Genomic DNA, 8,156 nt, shown 5'->3' on the forward strand with positions numbered 1-8,156 from the left:
CCTGTCAGCCCCAATATCAATAGGCTCATAAGACTACCAAGAGCAACTCACAAACCAAACTTGAAGTTTCCTCAGTAAAGTACTTCTCAAGCATTTATGCTGACAATTTGTTTAGCAATATTGGCCTTGACCTTTGACCTTTCGGCCCTAAAGCTACATGCTTCTGAAGACTATCAAGGACAACCCACAAAACCAAATTTCAAGTTCCTCAGAAGAAAGTATTTCTCAAGTTATCGTGTTGACACAATTTCTATTGTTTTTAGCAAAAGTGACCTTGACTTTTGACTAGCTGTCGGCCCCAAAAGCAATAGGCTTTTTAAGACTACCAAGAACAACCCACAAACCAAACTTCAAGTTCCAAGTAAAGTATTTCTGAAGTTACCACGTTGACAAGATTTCTATTGTTTTAGCAATATAGTGACCTTGACCTTTGACATGTCGGCCCCAAAAGCAATAGGTTTCTTAAGACTATCAAGAACAACCCACAAACCAAATTCCTAAGTAAAGTAAATCTCAAGTTATCACGTTGATAAGATTTCTTTTGTTTAGCAATAGTGTCCTTGACCTTTGACCTGTCTGCCCCAAAATCAAAAGGCTTGTTAAGACTATCAAGAACAATCCACAAACCAAGTTTCGAGTTCCTAAGTAAAAGTATTTCTCAAGTTATCGTGCTGACAAGAGTTAACCTTACCAAAACATAACACACATAAATGCATACAGACACACACCACACACTAGCACGTAGAAGGAATACGCTATCGCAATATCCCCCTCCGGCTTACAGCCAGTGGAGTAAAAACCAAACTAAACCGCTGCGGCTTGAACTTTGATTTTTGCATGATTTGTACCATGCGGTGTTCCGCGACTGATATCTACCCGGAACCAAATCGTATTTTCCAAAACTACAACTCAAAGCCACGGGTATTTGACAGTCTCAGTCTGAACAAAGGAATAATCGGTGAGATGTGCAATGGCGCATTTCTCGCCTACAATTAGTGGACTAGGTCTGCATATGCATACATAGTAGTTGTGACATATCAGTCATTGGCGGTGAAACATGGCCATGTTTCTTCCAAAGCATCGGCGGATCATTGATGGATTATTGTCTGGTCGCCCGTTTGTTTTCACTCTGTTCACTACAGCTTGCAAGCTTGTATTAGTTTTGTCGCAGCCACGGAATGGTAAGCTGTTTTGGATGTCTTTTTTTTGGGCGGGGTGATAGGGCTGACACCGAATAAATTTGGGAAGAACTATGGGTATAATGTGGGGAGTGTGGCCTAGTGGATAGGGTATGTGACTAATGAGGGTCACGGCTTCGAATCCAACTGCTGGCCTTGGGCAAGCCACTTCACCCCCACTTGCCTCTCTCCACCCAGGAGTATAAATGCGTAACGGCATAAGTGAGGAGTAACCGCAATGGACTAGCATCCCATATCCAGGGGGAGTAGAAATATACTCAGTCGTTTCATGCTACTGAAACCGGTAATAAACGCTGGCCTGATGGGCCACATCGGCTCGTGACGAACTGTACTTTACTACTTATTAGGGTAATGGTACACCGGAAGACACGGATTTTTCGTTGTGTTTGGCATATCGGAAGACGAGTGATGTCCAAAAAACAGGGTGGTGCAAAAGAAGGAAACCTACTTTTGACAGGATTTTAACCTACTTACTTATTTTACTGTGTTTTTTTTATAATGTAGTGAAGTATAGCTCTTCAACCATACGTGCTGAAAAAAAATCTTAAAAAATCGCAAGAATATTATTATTATGCTAATTTGAATACAAGTCACTAAAATCACTGTTGTCCACGTGTATGTCTAGTGTAGTGGTTTAGTCTTCAAATTAAGCTCCGGAGCTCAGTCAAAAAGGAATAAAGCTGTCCATGGACGAACAGGTTTGGCACATGGATTTTTAAACTACCATATCTCAGAGAAAAAAAACACGCATTGCAATCACGTTTTTTGCCATTATGTTGAAATATCAATATATTAATGCATTAAATTGATTTTTTTTTAATATGCTCAACGAGTATAGGTTAAAAATGCTGTAAAAAGTACCCTGTACAGTAGTCTGACCCATACCCTCCTGCATGCAAAGACGAGGGCCATATGGTTCCAACTGGCCACTTTTAACAAGTCTAATTAATGCAGGGGTTTGATAATTCTTTACGATTGTAACATATATAGGAATGTATACACAAATCAATGGGGCGAGTGAACGTCCCGCCAATAATTGCTAATGTGAGGGACCCGTGAGACTGAAACCACTGCAAGTATTTTGCAAGGTAACATTTTTGAAGTCACGGGTATAGGGCCTGGGATATTTAGTTTTAGTTTTTGAGTATCAAAAAAGACAACTGTAGGCCAAATCGGTCAGCGCCTATCATGGCGTGGCTTTTTATAGATTGAAAAAAAAAGGTTTTACGGCACTGGTTCATTTATTGTGCTTTTATCAATGTTGAAAATTTGACATAATTCTATTAAATGTTCTGATTATATAGCTCCTGGTTATTTAGGATGCTACAAGGACTGTGACACTGTTATTTGTCGGCGTGCCCTGCCAATCGGACCAGAAGTTAGCGGCGATCAATCTGTGGAGTGGTGCTTCAGGTACTGTCTAGATACACTTACACCAAGCTACAAGTACGCGGGGCTTGAATACGAAAAGGAATGTTTCTGTGGAAATAACGAAGACTACGACCAATTGGAAAAAAGGGCGGACTCTGAGTGTCAAGACAGGTGTACGGGAAAACAGCGACCAGTTCTGTGGAGACTCAAACCGGATCTCTATATACAGAAGTAATTAAGGCTTTATCCATTAAGGTGTTGATGTCCAGAATTCTTCAAAAAGGGGGGGGGGTGGTGAGGTATTAAAGTCAACACAGAAATTAAAGACCTTGAGCAATATGAAACCGAGATGTGCAATATTTTGACATTGAGGTCTAAGCAAAGCAAATTTTGTCAGTCACACACTTAATACAGCTTTGCACAAACGTACCTTAAAAAAGCGTAACTTAACTTGCGTTAACGATCATCAAGGTATCTAAAAATGACCGGATTTAACTTATCTTCACAAGATAATGTTGTACCATCGCTGTCAGGATAGCAAATTGTATCTTATCAGAGTACGGGTAATATAACGTTATTTCAGACACCCTGTAAATGCAATCATCGAGAAAAATCTTGTTTTGTAACAATATAGGTAAACAGTTTAAAAGAACATTGCTAGATTATGGCGGAAATATTCGGTGTATTTTTTCCCTTAAAAATTACTTCTTAAAGTTGGGTACATTTCAAAGAGTTGATCCAATTATACGTAAATAATATATACATGTATATATATTTTCCCCGATAACAGTTTTGCAAGGAGTATGCAGTAATGCTATAGGACCACCCAGCAATGGAGACAACGACATCACTAACCCACGTTCACTGTCTTACAATCTCAACAACTTCAAGTTCTTCGGGACTCGTGTAGATTTCTCCTGTGACCTTGGATACACCCTCCATGGAGCATCAAGCATTGAGTGCATTGCGACTGACTACAACAACGTCACGTGGAGTGACTCGGTACCGACATGTGAAGGTAATCTCTGCGTACTTTCATGGAGCTGTATTTAACACGTTTACTTGCAAAGCTGGTAACCAGTAGCAAGATACATGTATATACATATCACATGACATTTTGCCTGGTAACCGTTGTTGCTAAGGCCAAAAAAAAAAAGTCTCCGGTTTCTGGTATGGAGCTTGCCCAAAAAGTGGTGCGGCAACGCGGCTTTTTTTTTTTTTTTACCTGACTTTTTTGCTTCAAATGTCGGCTGATGACTGCAAATGGTGCCCGACTAAACTTATTGCAAAATGTACGGGAGTCCAGTGAGTCCACATAAAGCTGATTCTCGATCATACCCCCCATCTAAAAACACGTTAAAACTGTGCTGCAGCAGAATTCCAGTCAAACCAGTGAGTTTGGCGGTTTTGAGACATCATCTTTTATTGGAAAAAAAGCTTTTTCATTTTGCCGACGCGCAGGGCTACGGCGACGCGCGCGCATACCAGAAACCGGAGACTTTTTTTTTTGGCCTAAGCAAACGTTTCCTGCCCTAAGCAAATGCTTCTGGACATTAACTCCACATGATATCGAGTTAATCGTACATTATTGTATTCGTTCCCTTGTTGTTTTCAAGTTTCACCGAGAAAAATAGATTTGTTTTGTTTCAATTGCTATTTTCCTAGCAATATGAAAGTTATTCACTTTCGCATGAGACATATATATCGAACAAAAATCCACCAACGTTACTGAGTTATTGGATTATTACTAAATTTACAGTGGCTTACAGACAATAATTCGGCTCTCGCCGGGCGGGTTCATTACGCACGCAAATTATTGAAAGCCATCTTTCTCGAGTACATGTATATGCTTGCTAAAACCAACACAATATGAACGGACGCGGGAACATAAATCAAAGCAAAATAACAAGTCAGTCTCAAGTTTGTACAAGTACTGAACAATAACCAAGGAATATCTCTTATATAAGATGGAATTTTTGCGCCGGGGTGATACAAATCAAATTAGGTTTTGCACTTCACCAACAGTTAAACACTGTATACTCAGTGTTTTGTTTTTTCCAACTTTCACTCGGGAGGTAACACACTGAGTATACAGTGGCGTCGGTTAAGGGCAAAACCTTATTTGAAAGAAATACCTACGGTCATTTGACAAGCTTGTCACGTGACTCGAGGTCAGGTATTGGGATGCCGCTGCAACTCTCCAGTTGCACACATTTACATTGTGAGTTCTTCCATCCACAGTGCCTACAACCTCAGCACATCTCACAACAGGGCTCTCCAAGTACACGACGCCCAAAAGTATAACCCCATCGCAAACCACAACTACAGCTTACACTAGGAGAGGCAACACCTCCCAGCCATTGACAGGATACACTACTGATGTGGGAATAATAGGCACAAGGGCTCCTGACCATGGGACGAACAGTCCCATCGCTGGAAAGTTAGGAGCAGGTATGCCGATGTTACAGTCCCAACTATAGTTAGGGCAGTCCCATCTGTAGTTGGGGCATTCCCAAATGTAGTTGGGCATTCCCATCTGATGTTGGGGCATTCCCATCTGAAGTTGGGGCATTCCCAACTGTAGTTGGGGCATTCCCAACTGTAGTTGGGACATTCCCAACTGTAGTTGGGGCATTCCCAAATGTAGTTGGGACTTGGGACATTCCAAATGCAGTCGGGCATTCCCAGCTGTAGATGGCGCATTCACAACTGTAGTTGGACACTCCCAACTGTAGTTGGGGCATTCCCAACCGCATTTGGGGTGAATCTTTGGGACTCTCGTTACTGTGTATGGGAGTCCCAAAACTTAAGATAGTAAAAACATGCAACTGTACAAGAAAATAAACTGGCGCATGAAATAACCAGTCCAACACCCCCTTATAGCACTGCATCATACTGTCAAAAGAAACGTCTGGTACGTAGTCTCTATTTCTACTTTCTTTCCACACTGCAGTCATGCCACCAGACTACCGAAGGGTTATTGGGTTGTCCAAACTGTAATTGGGGCGGTTCCCATCTGTAGTAAACTGTAATTGGGACAGTCCCATCTGTAGTTGGGGCAGTCCGAACTGTACTTGGGGCAGTCCCATCTGTAGTTGGGGCAGTCCAAACTGTAATTGGGGCAGTCCCCGCAGGGACGTTTAAAACCTCAATTCAGAAAAGTGACCACATTACCGATATACAGAGTAACTACTTGAAAATACACCAACCACAGGGCCAAACACAAAGTCATTTCCGAGATTTGGCATTGAACCATCCGGTGTTCACATTTTGACGGATTCGGGCAGGTTTCCAGGAAAACTCACCAGGGTAAAAAAAGGTTAAAGCACCATTTTTATTCCTTGTAGGTCTAAGTCACCAGTTGTTAAATATATTTTTCCCTACTAATTCAATGGACACCAAAGATTACGATAATGGTAAAAATGTGTCATCTGTCTGTAGGTGAAGTTGCTGGAATTGCTGTTGGGGCCCTAGCAGCATTCACTGTGCTGATAGTTGCAGTGGCTTTTCTATGGAGAAAAAGGTAAAATGGCAACAATGATTTTGGAGTCAGGGCACAGTCGCTGCAAATGTCCTAGCCCTAATTACAGTCCTCAATCCTCAAGTTTTAATATGATTTTGCACACCCCTAGGTTAGACACTCACCGTTTCGTCCACACTACCAATTTAAACTTTAAGTCATGGGCCCATCTTTAACCCTAACTTCCTAGGGGGTGTGCACAAGTAATATATTGAAATTGGAGGATTCAGGACAGTTAGGGATAGACTATGTTTGCCATTGCGCACTAGGCCTACATCTGTATAGCGCACAATGAAAGTATTTGAACCACGTAATTTGTGTAAATTAACTTCAATACTTTCTTAGACGCGGTTGGTTTAGTCAAACAAGCCATGTGGAGTGCTGTAGTATCTTGGTTAAGGGCATTGGATTCCTGGTATGCGGGTAAAGCTGCAGGCTGTTGGATCCAGGTCGAGCCTGGGGTCATGGTACGTGTGCCCTTGGGCAAGGCACTTTGTCACTCATTGCTTCTCAGCTCCACCCAGGAGTAAATGGGTACCTGTAGTGTGAGGGCAGAGATGGTTATTGGGATTAAAGAAGCTTCCTTGCGCCTAACAGGTGCATCGAGCCCAGGAAGCTGAGATGGTATTTGGAATGTTTCATGGACCCCATGAACAGGGGTAATAATGATGTAGTGCATTGAGCACCAGTCCTGGTGGATACGTGCTCTTTACAAATACCCACTACTTATTATTATTATGTACAAACTATTTCGTGAACATTCTTGTGCACCATCTTAACCCTAAACCTCCCAGATGCTTCGAAATCCACCAGTTTTGGAGGATTTTGAAGGATTGAGGAAGGTAAAGCCCATCCACTACATGTATTACCTTACATGGGCCTAATGCTCCTTAAAATTTGAAGTACACCGATTGTGCTATTTAGTTTGGGTCCCCCCTACAAACATTTCGTAAATGTTTTTGCAAACTTTTGTTTAGGATCAGGAAGCCTAAAGAACTGAAGGGACCAGACATTGTCTTAGATACGGTTGGTGCCCATTACGTAAACCACACGTTCGCCAACCATCTCTCGGATACCAGTGGCACTGCGCAAATCCAAGGCGATAGCGACAATGCTCCGCCCGTGTACTACAGCCACGTCATCACGAAAATACATGCAGATGAGGGCGCCACACTTCCGGTTTCGCCTCAAAATGACAAGGACGGCGACAGCGGGTGGGTTGACAATGAAGTGTACGGATGCCAATCGTTTCCGATAGAGATTGAGGCGAGAAACAAAGATAGAGACGGACAGACAAACGGCCAACCGCCGATTACCATGGAAGGAAAGTCGGAATGGGTGGAAAATATCATCTATGAATAGTATGATTCTAAAGAATAACATCAATCAAAGGCACTAGAATCATTTGCATTCATCCCAAAAGTAGCCTACCAAACATTATCAAAAAGCTTACTTGAATTGAAGATCGTTCTGGTATTAAACACCCCTTGAAATTATTCCGTCTGGCTTGCTGTCATTTAGAAGAAATCAAAGAAAACTAATGTAGGTGATTTCCAACGATCAGTCAATATTTACTGATTATTGAAGATAGAGAGTGCTATAAACGAAATAGTGTTTCGTGATCATGAAGCTTATGCATGCTTTTCGCTGTTTTTTGAAATGTCTAACAGCAGTTGAGCTGAAAGTTCAACAGGTTAGGTTTTGAACATTCTTCTTTGGCGAGTGCATGGTGCTATTATTGGAAGCAAACAAAACGCATGTAAAGTAAAGAGCCCTATGGGAAGGTACACCATTGGCTTTTGCTGTCATTTTCAGAAATGAACTATTTGAGGGGTTAGTATAATAGATTAAATATTGTTTAACTGACATGTTTGCAGTTTTGTGTTCGAAAATGCTTGAAAAACCAAAAACATGTTTAAGTAGTCTGGTTCCCTGACTAGTCCACTAAAGATAAAATGGATCAATTTATAGTTGTCGGAAAATTGTAAGGTAAGGGAACCAGTCTAGCTGGCCTGTACCCGTTCACGAACATGTAACCAACAGCAAACAAAATTTGGACTAAACAT

General features: G+C 41.6%; 1 pseudogene; it reads left to right on the forward strand.

Annotated features, from left to right (window-relative positions):
• The first annotated feature begins 992 nt into the window (after positions 1 to 992).
• Positions 993 to 7,930, forward strand: LOC119721430 (annotated as a pseudogene).
• The last annotated feature ends 226 nt before the right edge of the window (positions 7,931 to 8,156 follow it).

This window comes from Patiria miniata, unplaced genomic scaffold, assembly GCF_015706575.1.
Source record: "Patiria miniata isolate m_02_andy unplaced genomic scaffold, ASM1570657v1 HiC_scaffold_13, whole genome shotgun sequence".
Taxonomy (NCBI): Eukaryota; Metazoa; Echinodermata; class Asteroidea; order Valvatida; family Asterinidae; genus Patiria; species Patiria miniata.